The sequence below is a fragment of the Protopterus annectens genome, chromosome 11.part0 (genome assembly GCF_019279795.1).
Source record: "Protopterus annectens isolate FY-2018-M chromosome 11.part0, PAN1.0, whole genome shotgun sequence".
In the NCBI taxonomy this organism is placed as follows: domain Eukaryota; kingdom Metazoa; phylum Chordata; order Ceratodontiformes; family Protopteridae; genus Protopterus; species Protopterus annectens.
In genome coordinates, this window is record NC_056745.1 from 1,202,559,095 (window position 1) to 1,202,571,505 (window position 12,411).

The 12,411-nt window shown below is 44.2% G+C and overlaps 1 protein-coding gene across 1 annotated transcript in view; it reads left to right on the forward strand.

Moving 5' to 3' along the window:
- Window positions 1-12,411, forward strand: part of PTPN12 (protein tyrosine phosphatase non-receptor type 12) — a 3,019,581-nt gene that overhangs the window by 1,940,786 nt on the left and 1,066,384 nt on the right. The window lies entirely within an intron of this gene.

Here is a 12,411-nt window from a genome sequence, read left to right on the forward strand (position 1 = left end):
GTTTTGTGGGTTAGGGAAAAAGGTGGGCAAATTAATGGATTGGTTTAGAGCCACACTGGACACCACTTTAGGCATGAAGGATGGGTTAGTCCTGTGGGAGACCCTGTCAGCATGGAAAATGGTGAAGGACTCTACAGCCATGAGTGCTTGTAGCTCTGATACTCTTCTAGCTAAAGTGATGGCCAGAAGCAAGGCCGTCTTCCAAAACAGGAATTTGAACTCTGCTGAAGCTGCAGGTTCAAAGGGGAGTAGGGTGAGCTTTTCCAACACAAATTTAAGGTCCCAAGCTGGGGTAGGAGCTCTTCTGGGGGGCCTTAAGTTGTTAGCCCCTCTTAGGAACTGTTTGATGAGAGGGTGTGAGAAGACAGGTGGCTCTGTACTGTAATGACCAGAGATGGCAGAGGCATGGATTTTAATAGAAGAGAAGGATAGACCCCTGTGTAGTACGTCTGCTAGGTAATCCAGGATGAGAGGTAGTGAGGGCTGTGCCATTCCAGCTCCGTTACCCTGGATCCAGGTGCAAAACCTTTTTCAGCTTGTCAGCATAGGATTTTCTAGTGCTGGGGCGTCTGGCCTCAAGTATAACATCTAGGACTTGTTTGCTTAGGCTGGCAGCTTAAGGAGATGTCAGGGAATAAGCCAGGCTGCCAGGTTGAGAGTCTGCAATTGGGGATGCATGAATTCTCCATTCCTCTGGGTCAGGAGTGTTGGGATCTGAGGTAGGTGCCATGGTGACAGGCTCCGCAGCAGTGGGTACACCAGTGCTGACATGGCCAGTCTGGGGCAATCAGGATTGCCCTTAGTTTTTCCTCCCTTATTTTGAGCAGTACCCTTGAAATGAGTGGTAGAGGGGGAAATGCATAGACCGGGAGGTTTACCCACTGGAAGGATAGAGCATCCACTTTCCAGGCCTTGCTGTGAGGTTCCCTGGTGCAGAATTTGCTGAGCTGATGGTTTGGAGTGGGAGGCAAAGAGGTCCACCTTCGAGATGCCCCATTTCTGGGTTACAAGGGTGAAGGTTCTGTGGTCTAGCTGCCACTCGTGTGGGTCAAGAAGGTTTCTGCTTAAGGTGTCTGCCAGAGAGTTTAGGGAGCCTGGCAGGAATTGTGCTAGCAGATGTAGTTGCATGGCGAGCCTGCACAGAGGATAAGAGTGAGTCCCTCCCTGCTTGTTGATATACCACATCACTGTGGTGTTGTCTGTTTTGATCAGTAGAGGCCCTGGGGAGAGTAGGGGTCTGAAAGCTGTCAAGGCGTGCTGAACAGCTAGCATCTCTTTTTGGTTGATGGGCTCCAATGGCCCTGAATGCACCTGCCGTCCAAGGTGTGCACTCCAGGCGTAGTCTGATGCGTCTGTGGTGAGGGTCTGGGTGGCGTGGGGTTGTGAGAAGGAAAGTCCCTTGTTGTGGTTGCATGCTGCTGCTGCCCACCAAAGAAACTCTTTCCTTAGACAAGGTATCACTGGTATGACCATTTCCAGGTCGAGAGTGTTGACACAAAAGGCTTTTTAGGTACCACTGTAGTTTCCTCATATGCAGTCTGGCATATGGAATGAGTAGAATGCAGGAGGCCATGAACCCTAGAGCTTGCAAGACTTTCCTTGAGGATAACTGGGTTCTGGTGGCTAATTGAGAGAAGTAGCCCGTCAGGTAGGCTTGTTTTTCTGGAGTAAGGAATGCCATCTGGGATGCTGTGTCTAGGCTTGCTCCCAGGAATACAATTTTTTGTGTGGAGACTAGTTTTGATTTCCTTTCGTTGATAGTATACCCCAAGGAGGTCATTAAGTCCTTTACAAAAGTCAGGTGCTGAAGCAGTTTTTCTCATCTGCCTGCCTGAATCAGGCAGTCGTCTAAGTATGGGTAAACTTGAATATTTCTTTGTCCGCAAAAAGCAATGGCAGGAACCAGACATTTTGTGAAAACTCTGGGAGCAGTGGATAAGCCAAAGGGAAGCGCAGAGAACTGAAAGTGCATAGATCCTACCCTGAAACGTAGGCATTTCCTGCATGATTCCCTGATTAGGATATGTAGGTAGGCCTCTTTTAGGTCTAAGGTGGCTAACCAAGCATCCTTGAAAAGCATTGGTAAAAGCTGCTGGAGGGTGAGTATTTTGAATTTTGTATCACCAGAAAGGTGTTTAGATTGGATATATAGAGGATGAGGCGCCATGTGCCCTCTTCTCAGTACCAGGAAGAGTCTAAAGTAAAAACCTTCGCCTATCTGTTCTGCAGGAACATGCTGTATTGCTCTCATGGAGAGCAGGGAAAGGACTTGCTTTTTGGCCTCTGCCCACTGGTTTGGAGGAAGATCTGGGAACCCTTTTGGGGTTGGCTGCATGTGGAAATAAAATTTGTATCCCTGGGACACTATGTTGAGGACCCATCGGTCGTTGGTAATGGTGGCCCAGTTGATTGCGTGGAAGGAGAGTTTTCCTCCTAGGGGCATAAGCAGGTGGGCAGAGGTAGGGGTGGAAGTGTGAAGTCATTTTGAGTGCTTACCATAAGGGGATGGTTTTGCACTCCCTGTTTTTGAAGAGGAGGAAACTCCATTGCTTATATCTCTGCATTCCCTGGGGCTGTTGTCTGGGGGTCTGCTTCCCCTGGGTCTGGGCTGAGCTGGTCTGGAGGGGGCAGAAAAGGACCAGTGCTTGGAGGGACAATGCCTACTGAACCTCGGTGGCTGGACCTGTAAGAAGTCTTAAACTGTCTGCATAGATTTAGCTTTTTCTTCCATCTTTTTTAAGACCTCTTCTGCCTTGGTGCCAAATAAGTTGTCTTTGTTCAAGGGTGCATCCAATAATTTGGATTTGACATGGTCTGGCAAGGTCTGTTCCTTTAGCCAAGTATGTCTTCTAAGGACAGAACCAGTGACTGCTGCCCTGAAAGATGCTTCTAGGGTGTCAAATCCACACTAAGGTGTGCTTAGTTACTTGACTTGCAGAATGCATTAACTCTTGTAATTCTTTATTTTCTGCATAAGCAGGAAAAGAAGATTTTTTTTGTTTGAGTTCCATGGCATGTTGCTGACATTTCAGCATGTGGAACTGACAATTTAATGCTCTAATAGCAAGAGTAGCAGAGGTGTATACTTTTTTACCCCATCTGTCTAATGCTCGGGAATCCCTATCTGAGGGGGTGGGATTCTTAGCTGAAGTTGCTTTGATTCCTTTAGGTCCTTGAGAAATGACCTCTGGGTCAGCAGTAGGATTTTTGAAAAGAAATCTGCGAGAGTCAGGGACTCTAATACTGGTCAGGTTTCCTGAGAGCAGGAGGAAGGGTGTCAGGAGTCAGACTGGATTCCATAAACATTATCCACAACATCCAGGACAGGAGGAATGGCCAAAGGTCCATGCTGTGTTAGATCTAAGAATTCCTACAGTCTTTTTTGACTGAGGGTAGTCCTAACACTCCCATTGGAAATGCTCCCTTAAAGTATGTAGGGTTACCCCAAATGAAAAATCCTCGGGTGGAGAAGCAGAAGGAATGGATTCCTCTGCATCAGAATCCTCATAAGTAGAGAGGTTGAATAATTTCATATTCAGATGCATCAGAGTCATCGGACTCCTGTTCAGATAAAACTACAGGGGACAAGTCTCTTTCTTTTGGAAGGGTAGCCTGGCTTCCCCTATTAAGCATAATAAGGACTTCCGCCATTTTAAGCATTTGAGACTGAGGCAAGGAAGCAGGTGCCTGTGCTTGGGTCGTCTTTTTTTGGGTGTAGTTCATACCCTGGGCCTTCGAATCTCGGTAGTTTTAGAAAGAACTGAAGACGCGAAAGAAGTAGTCGATCTGTGTCGAGCATCAGTAGTGCGAAGTACTTCCTCAGAAGCCAGTGCCTGCTCAGCGGCTCCAGACCCATCCAAGGTACAGACATTCACAGGATCCTCAGTTGAAGAAGAGTCGCACGGCATACCAGACTCTGAAAGGATCTCGCTAGCGGCCTGCGAATCCACAGAAGCAGGCATCAGGGGCTGCGAAAGCAACTCACTGAGGACAGGAGAACTGACTACTAGCTTAACGGAAGCGTTGTCAGCAGTTTTGGACCTGTGCGGTCTGTCTCTGTCTTTATCCTTATGTTTTTTTGGAAGATCTGTATTTGGATGGCTTATCGAAGCCATATCGGAATTAGAGGACTGACACCAAAAATATCTAGCTACAATAAGGGCCCGACGACATATAGTTCTGGAGTTGAACAAAGCACAAAAGGTACAGTGGGGGACGTCGTGACCTGGGCCTCAACAGGTGATGCAGTAAGAATGGAAGTCTCGGTGTGGTATTTGCTTTCCACAGGCAAGACAATTAACTTTTTCTAACATTGGTTACAGCAAGAAAAAAGGATCCCCAATGGGGTACTTAGCTTTAGAAGACTTCAACTTCAATTCGGAAATAAACAAGTAGCGGCCAACTGGCACTCGTGTGAACTGCTTCTGCTTCAAGCTCCACGGCAAGAAAGACCAATGTATTGGTATCGGCTGCATGATTTTATACCACTGATGACCTGACATCACTCCTGGAGTGACATCAACTGACGCAGAAATACTAAGCCTCTGGTATTCGGGCCGACTGAGGGCTACCCCTGGCAGGATAACCCAAATGTTACGAGTGCAACAGTGAAACACGAAGAACATCTTGATCCTCAGGGCCTGTGCCTACTACTACCTTAAATCCAATATATTTTTCTAAAAGGTTCATATGGGTCATGAAACTTGTCAGCACAAAGTCTATTAAGAGACTGTCTTGAATGCAGCATGACCACTGTGTTACCTCCAGGGAAAGATGGAACGTTTTCTGCTGCAGAAAGTAAAAGTTGAATTAGCCCTCTTCTAAGCTCTCATCTGTGATGGTGGCACATTAAGGTCCAAAGCATAGCCCATGCGCCAGAAAGCCATCAAAAAAGTAATGAAATTTGAAAGACTGGTGATCCATTTCTGGCCAGCAGTCAGCACAGCACTAAAACACTTGACCAGCTGTGGATTAATATATACTTTTCTTTAGTGAAGATACTGATTTTTCAACAATAATAACATAAGATAAAATGCTGCTCCAGAACTGAAAGCTAAAAACATGACCTGTGACTAGACTCTAGTGATCAAGAATATCCAATGAGAAGTCAGAGCGTTTTTTTAATAACAATGATCATCACAATAAATAAAACACATCACCTTAGTCAAATGAAAATTCAGAATGTACATGTTAAAAAGGTGAGATGAAAAAGGAAAATGGTCTACAAAATTGCATAGGTGTACAGTAAATCAAAACAATCAAAGTTGACAAAGCAAGAAGAGCTTTGCTTAATGCACAAAGAAAGCAAGCCTTTATCTGTCTTTGCATTACAAAAGCATCTGCAGAGAACATGCAACAACTTCATATTCTCCTCGGCATATCATAAAAAGGCGAAGGAAATAATCAACACAATAATAAAGGAAGCTTGTATCTATCTTTGCACTACAAACTACTGCACATAATCCAATTACTAGCTGAGCTTTTACGGTCCGAATATTACAGACAATTGCATGACATACATATACTTCCAGCAAACCAGGCAATGCACTGAAGTTTGGTAAACAAGCTAAAACATTCAAGTCATTTTAAGTCGGCAACATGTAAGCCATCTAAACAAAATAGTGCGCCTTTCTTCTTAACTTAGCCAGCATTTTTTTATCCACTGAGCACTCCTCGCTCACTATCCCCAATTTTAGCAATAATCCATCCTTCAAATGCAGTTAACCTAACACCAAAATTTTCCCCCCTACAATGCCACCTATCCATTGTTTAATGCCCATTATTCAATGACTCCCAATTAATATTCCAAAACATGTATGCCGATTGGTCAGCGTGCACTTTGTAAATCAGACTTATACTAATGGAAAAAGGTCCGGTCGCCCGGACTTAGTACAAGTCTTTTTTTTTTTTTTTTTTTTTTTACAGCAAAAGAGAACGCAAGATCTCCTTTGCTTTTTAGAAACTGTCTCGCTATGTTAAAGGAGTTTAACATAGAGAAACAGCTTTAAAAAAAGTAACTGAGATCTTCCTTTCTCCGTTGCTTTTTTTAAAGCTGTCACGCTATGTTAAACTCCTTTAACATAGCGAGACACTTTGTAAAAAGCAACGGAGATCTTGCTTTCTCCGTTGCTTCCACTCACAGCTCTGATGTACTGCGTAAGCATACACATGCACAGTACATCAGAACTGCCGCAGAATACCAGACAGCTGCGGAAGGGCAGCACGGAGGCATTATACAATGCCATTATTTAAAAAAGTAAGTATTTTTTTTCTTAAATAATGTCATTGTATAATAGCAATAACCCACTTCTGGGTGTGGGTAATGCTGGATTTACCCACAGTTGTCTTTGTTTGGCCACTCGAGCTTCGCCCTCGTGACAAAACCACACCAACAGTGGGTAAAATCCAGTATTACCCACACCCAGGCGTGGGTTATTGCTAAATAAACTCATTGCGGCCTTTCAACTTGTCTTTCTAAGGAAAAATACAAACAAAGGTCCCACCATTTTCTGCCTCCTTTGTCTCAGCCACAGTTTTACATCCTTAGACTGCACCTTTTAAGAAGTTTGTGAAATAGACAAACTTAGTAACAGCTAAAGTAAAGCTCTTTTCCAGTTAGTTTTTGGATAGATTTTATGTGAAAAAAAGAGATGAGCTGGCTATAATGCAAAACAACAAACAGTAGTGTACTTTTTTTTTTTTTTTTTTTTGCTAGTAGCATCCATTAACTGCAGATAAATTAAAGGCCACATACAAACTAAAATACTGAAGATCTTCACCACCTAAATGAAGCAACAACCGTCAGACAAACAAATTACACAAAACTGTCCAGTCTGACACCTCAGGAAGAGTATGGGAAGAAGGTCTAGAAATTTTCTAAAGGAAAAAAAAAATCCACCCTTCAACCTAGTTACTTATCCCACAGTTAGCTTTCTCCTTATGTTGCTCCCAGACGTTGCTTAGTATCCAGAAACCATTCACTGCCATTTTATTCATTTCCAATAGTTTCCCTGCCTCAGATCGTAAGTCCTATCATGTCAAGCAGACCTAGTTTTCATTGTTGGTCACCACCTACATTTATATATATTAAGAGTGTGCTGGTGAGATCATTAAAGAGCTACAGACAAATGAAGTAAAACTCATCCAAAGAGTAACCTGCTGTAAATATCTTTATATGATGAACAGGGATCACACTGTAATACAACACTGTATAAACAGGCAACACTTTTTGGACATAAAAACAATTTTAAGTGCAATATCAAATGCTACAGACAGCTGACGGGTCTATGAAAGTGCAACTGAGTGTGACTGACAAATAAGCAGAGCTAGCAACTTTCACACCTAGCAAAAGTGCAAGGGAGAGAGGTTCTGATTTTTTTTAAGGACCCCCCCCCCATCTCTTAATACTCAACAAAACCCCACCTTTTCATTTCTTTAGTAATGAAGTAAATAATCCAGGAAAAAAGCTTTAACCAGCTTACAGTAAGCACAGATCAGAGTAATTCAGTTAAAAAGAAGCACCGACAACTTTTCCTTAAGCCAATCTAAGAACACACGAGCAGGATTATCGCTGCAAATAAACAGGAGAAAAAAAAACAAGTTATGTACTCACCATAATGTTCCATCTGAGTAGGTAACTTCATTTGTCTGCAACCTGTGGGTATTGGATCCAATTCGGATCCGAGCCAGCAGCTTTCCAAGCTAAAAGATCCGAGCTCCAAGCTCCTCCCCCTACCCATAATGCCCTGTCATCTCCCTCTAACCCTCAGATCGAGTTTGCCAGAAAAAAAGGCAATAGAAATTCTATAACCTAGGAAAGGATTACAATACGTTCCAGTGATGTCAAGTGAACAAGGACATATCCTGATCCTTTGATAATGAACTAAGGGTCCGGGGGATGGAGGGAGGGTCGGTTGCAGACAAATGAAGTTACCTACTCAGATGGAACGTTATGATGAGTACATAACTTCTTTATCTGAAGTAGTTAACTTCATTTGCTCAGCAACCTGTGGGACAGAGTCCCCAGCTACCAGCAACTTGGGAGGCCCTTATGGAAGGATATTCCGGAGCATTGCGGAGCCAAACGATGCACATCCTCTGGATATTAAATCCAGTTTATAGTGTGTAATAAAGGTATGAGAGGAAGCCCAAGTAGCTGCTGAACAAATGTCATCCAAAGAAACCCTTGACCAGAAAGCAGCAGAAGTAGCCATAGATTGGGTAGAATGGGCTCGCACTCTCAGGGGCTCAGGACGACCAGAAAGTACAGTTTTGTACCTACCATAAATGTAGATGTTCAACTGCTAATACAGCTGCAGTCATAACAGATGGGTTCTCCTGCCGTCAGGCGGGTCCTCGGTCGGCTGAATTCCAAAGTCTAGGTCCAGCGTCAGTGGTCGTCGCTTCTTCCCTGATGTCAGTGCGACAGGGGTATAAAGGAACCAGCCGACGCCATTTTCTTCAGTTTTTCTTGCCCCAGATGTCAGGTGCCCCCAGAAGGAAGGCAATACATAAATTTGTGTAATAAAGCAATGCCATATAATCAAAATACAATAGTGCAAGCAAATACGTCAAGAATGAATACCCCAAATCAGGTTGCATGAGGAGGTGTTAGCCAATAGGCCTGTCCCAAGAGGGGAAGGAGGGAGGGAAACCTGGACTGCAGCTGTATTAGCACTCGAACATCTACATTTATGGTAGGTACAAAACTGTACTATGTTCATCGTGCATACAGCTGCAGTCATAACAGATGGGTAGAATCCCAAAGCTAAGAAAGGGGTGGTAGGCACTAGGTGGAACTAGGAGGAGCCAGAATGCCCTGCAAGACTGCAGTGGCAAAGCCCGCTCTAGATTTGGAGTATAATGGAAGGTGGTAGTGCTTGGAGAAGGTATGCACAGAACTCCAAGTGGCTGCTTCCAAAATATCTTTGGTAGGAACTCCTCTGAGAAAAGCTGCAGAGGTAGCCATGGCCCTTGTGGAGTGAGATCTGATGCCTGTAGGTACAGTTTTGCCATGAAAAGAATAGCAAAAGCGTATGCAGTGGGCTATCCATTTTGAGAATGTCTGTTTGGAAATTGGCTTTCCTTCAGCTCCTATAGCATAGGACACAAAGAGCTGTTCTGATTTTCTGAAAGGCTTTGTTCTGTCCAAATAATAACGCAGTTGTCTGTGGATGTCCAAGGAATGTAGTAATCTCGCCCCTTTGTTTTGAGGATTAGGATAAAAGGTAGGTAAGTGTACAGCCTGATTCAAAGCTACCCTGGATGCCACTTTTAGCATAAAGGACAGGTTGGTTCGTAAGGAAACTCTGTCCTGATGGAAGATGATAAAAGGCCGCACAGCCATGAGAGCTTGTAGTTCCGATACCCTACGAGCTGAGGTAATAGCCAGAAGGAAAGCTGTTTTCCAGGACAAATATTGCAAATCTGATGAGGCAGCTGGCTCAAAAGGAGGCAAGGTCAGCTTTTCTAGAATTAAATTGAGATGCCAAGCAGGTATTGGTTGTTTCCTTGGGGGTTTTAGATTCTTAGCCCCTCTGAGGAACTGTCTTAAGAGGGGGCGAGAGAATAAGGGTGGATCAGTGTTGTATTCTGCAGAAATGGCTGAGGCATGGATTTTGATGGAGGAGAATGAAAGTCCACTGCTTAACAGCTCAGCTAGATACTGTAATATTTGAGGTAAATTCAGTTTTCCAGGATCCTGGCCCGTTTTCTCATTCCAGACACAAAACAGTTTCCATTTTGTGGAGTAAGCTTTTCTAGTAGACGGCCTTCTGGCCTCCAAAATGACATCCTGCACCTCCTTGGAGAGTAGGGTCTGTTGTGATGCTAAGGAATCTTCCATGCGGCTAGATTGAGTGTTTTTAGCTGACTGTGAAGAGTTTTGAAGCTGTGCTGAGTCAGAAGAGGCATTAGAGGCAGGGTCCATGGTGGGGAATGCGTCAGACTCCTCAGGAGTGGGTACCAGTGTGGTCTTAGCCAGTCTGGAGCAATGAGAATCATCTTTGGTCTGTCTGCTCTGGTTTTTAATAGAACTTTGGGCAGCAGAGGAAGAGGTGGGAAGGCATAAACTGTCATTGATGTCCAACTGAAAGAGAGAGCGTCCACTCTCCAGGCCTTTGGATGAAAAATCCTTGAGCAGAATTTTGTCAATTGGTGATTTTTGTGGGAGGCAAAGAGATCTATGTCTGGCCTTCCCCATGCTTGAATTATCTCTGTAAAAACTTGAGGATGCAACTTCCATTCGTGTGGATCTGTCATATTTCTGCTTAGGTTGTCTGCCAGCGTGTTTTCCTTGCCTGGCAAGTACTGTGCTTGAAGTTCGATTTGTAAGTCCAGGGCCATGTTCCAAAGTGACATGGCCAGCCTGCATAGGGGGTATGAATGGGTTCCTCCCTGTTTGTTTATGTACCACATTACTGTGGTGTTGTCCGTCCTTATCAGTAGTTGACCTGGTTGCAGAAGGTCTTTGAAAGCTATAATAGCATTTATTACTGCTAGCATTTCCTTTTGATCGATGTGAAGGTGCTTTTCGTTTTGGGACCATTTGCCCTGAATGCACCGATCTGTCATGTGCGCCCCCCAGGCGTAGTCCGAGGCGTCTGTTGTGATGACTTGATTTGCTTGAGGCTTGCTGAATGGGAGACCTGTGTTTGTTTGGCATGCTTGAGCCCACCACAGAAATTCCTTTTGAAGACATGGAATTAGTGTTATTATTGTTTCCAAACTGTGGCTGTGTTGAGACCATAGGTTTTTCAGGTACCACTGAAGTTTCCTCATATGCAGCTTTGCACATGGGATTAGTAAGATGCAAGATGCCATGAATCCCAGAGCCTGCAGTATTTTCCTTGCAGTCAGCCTGGTGCAATTTGCTAGTGTTCTGAAGTATTGAGTTAGTTGCCCCTGCTTCTCTGGCGTGAGGTAGGCCATCTGGGTGTTTGTGTCCAAGTTGGCACCCAGGAAAATTATTTTCCGAGAGGGTATTAGTCTTGATTTCTTTTTGTTGACTGTGTATCCCAGAGAATTCAACAACATTATTACATAAGCCAGATGTTTCAGAAGTATGTGCTTGCTGTCCACTTGGATCAGGCAGTCGTCCAAATAGGGGTATATTTGTATCCCTTGAAGTCTGCAGTAGGCAATTACTGATGCCAGGCATTTTGTGAATACTCTGGGCGCAGTAGATAAGCCAAAGGGCAATGCAGAGAATTGATAATGGGTTGAACCTGCAAGAAATCAGAGGTATCTTCTGCAATTTTGTCTGATTGGGACATGCAGGTATGCCTCCTTGAGGTCCAATGTTACCAGCCAAGACTCCTTGCCCAGCATGGGAAGAAGCTGCTGTAAAGTGAGCATCTTGAATTTTGGTACGAGTAGAAATGTGTTTAGGATGGATAGGTCCACAATAGGTCTCCAATCTTTGCCCTTCCTTGGTACCAGGAATAGTCTGGAATAAAAACCTTGACCTTGTTCGTGAGTAGGTACCTCTTGAATAGCTTTCATGTCTATGAGATCTGAAATTTGTCTTTGTGCCTCTGCCCTTTGACTGTGTGGCAGGTTTGGCATGCCTCTCATTTTTGGAAGGGTGTGAAAATGGAATCTGTAGCCTCTGTTTATAATGTCCAGGATCCATTTGTCTTTTGTGACAATATGCCAATTTTTTGAAAATAATGCCAGTTTTCCGCCTAAGGGTGCTGCCATTTGAGCCTTGCTTGTCATGCAAAGGGGAAAGTCATTGGGCTTGCTTTCTCAATGGCTGCGAGTTATCCTCACCACCTCTTTGTGTAGGAGCTTGCCATTGTCTGCCTCTAAACGATCCTTGGGATTGCCCTCTGCCCCTCGGGCGCCTGTATCTACCTCTTTGGGGTCTGTCCGTGGCTGGAAAGGACCAATTTTTGGAAGGCCAATTTCTACTGAAACGTGGGGTTTGTACCTGTAGAAAATCATTCACTGTTTGCATTGATTTAGCCTTTTCCTCCATTTTCCTTAATACCTCCTCAGCATTAGCACCAAATAATACATCCTTTTGTAGAGGGGCATCTAGTAATTTAGCTTTGACATGATCTGGTAAGGTTTGTTCCTTGAGCCAGGCATGTCTACGTATGACTGATCCTGTAACAGCAGCTCTACATGAGGCCTCTAGAGCATCAAAACCACATTGTAAGGTATGTTTACCCACTTGTTCTGCACTATGCATCAAATCCTGCAACTCCTTCAAGTCTGGTTGTTCAGGTTGTGACATTTTACTTCAATTGTGATAACAGAAACTGTTGGTACTTTAGCATATGGAACTGACAGTTTAATGCCCTCATGGTTAAGGTGGCCGAGGTATATACCTTTTTTCCCCACCTTTCTAAGGATCTGGAATCTCTCTCGGAAGGTAATGGATTTTTAGCAGTGGAGGCCTTAATT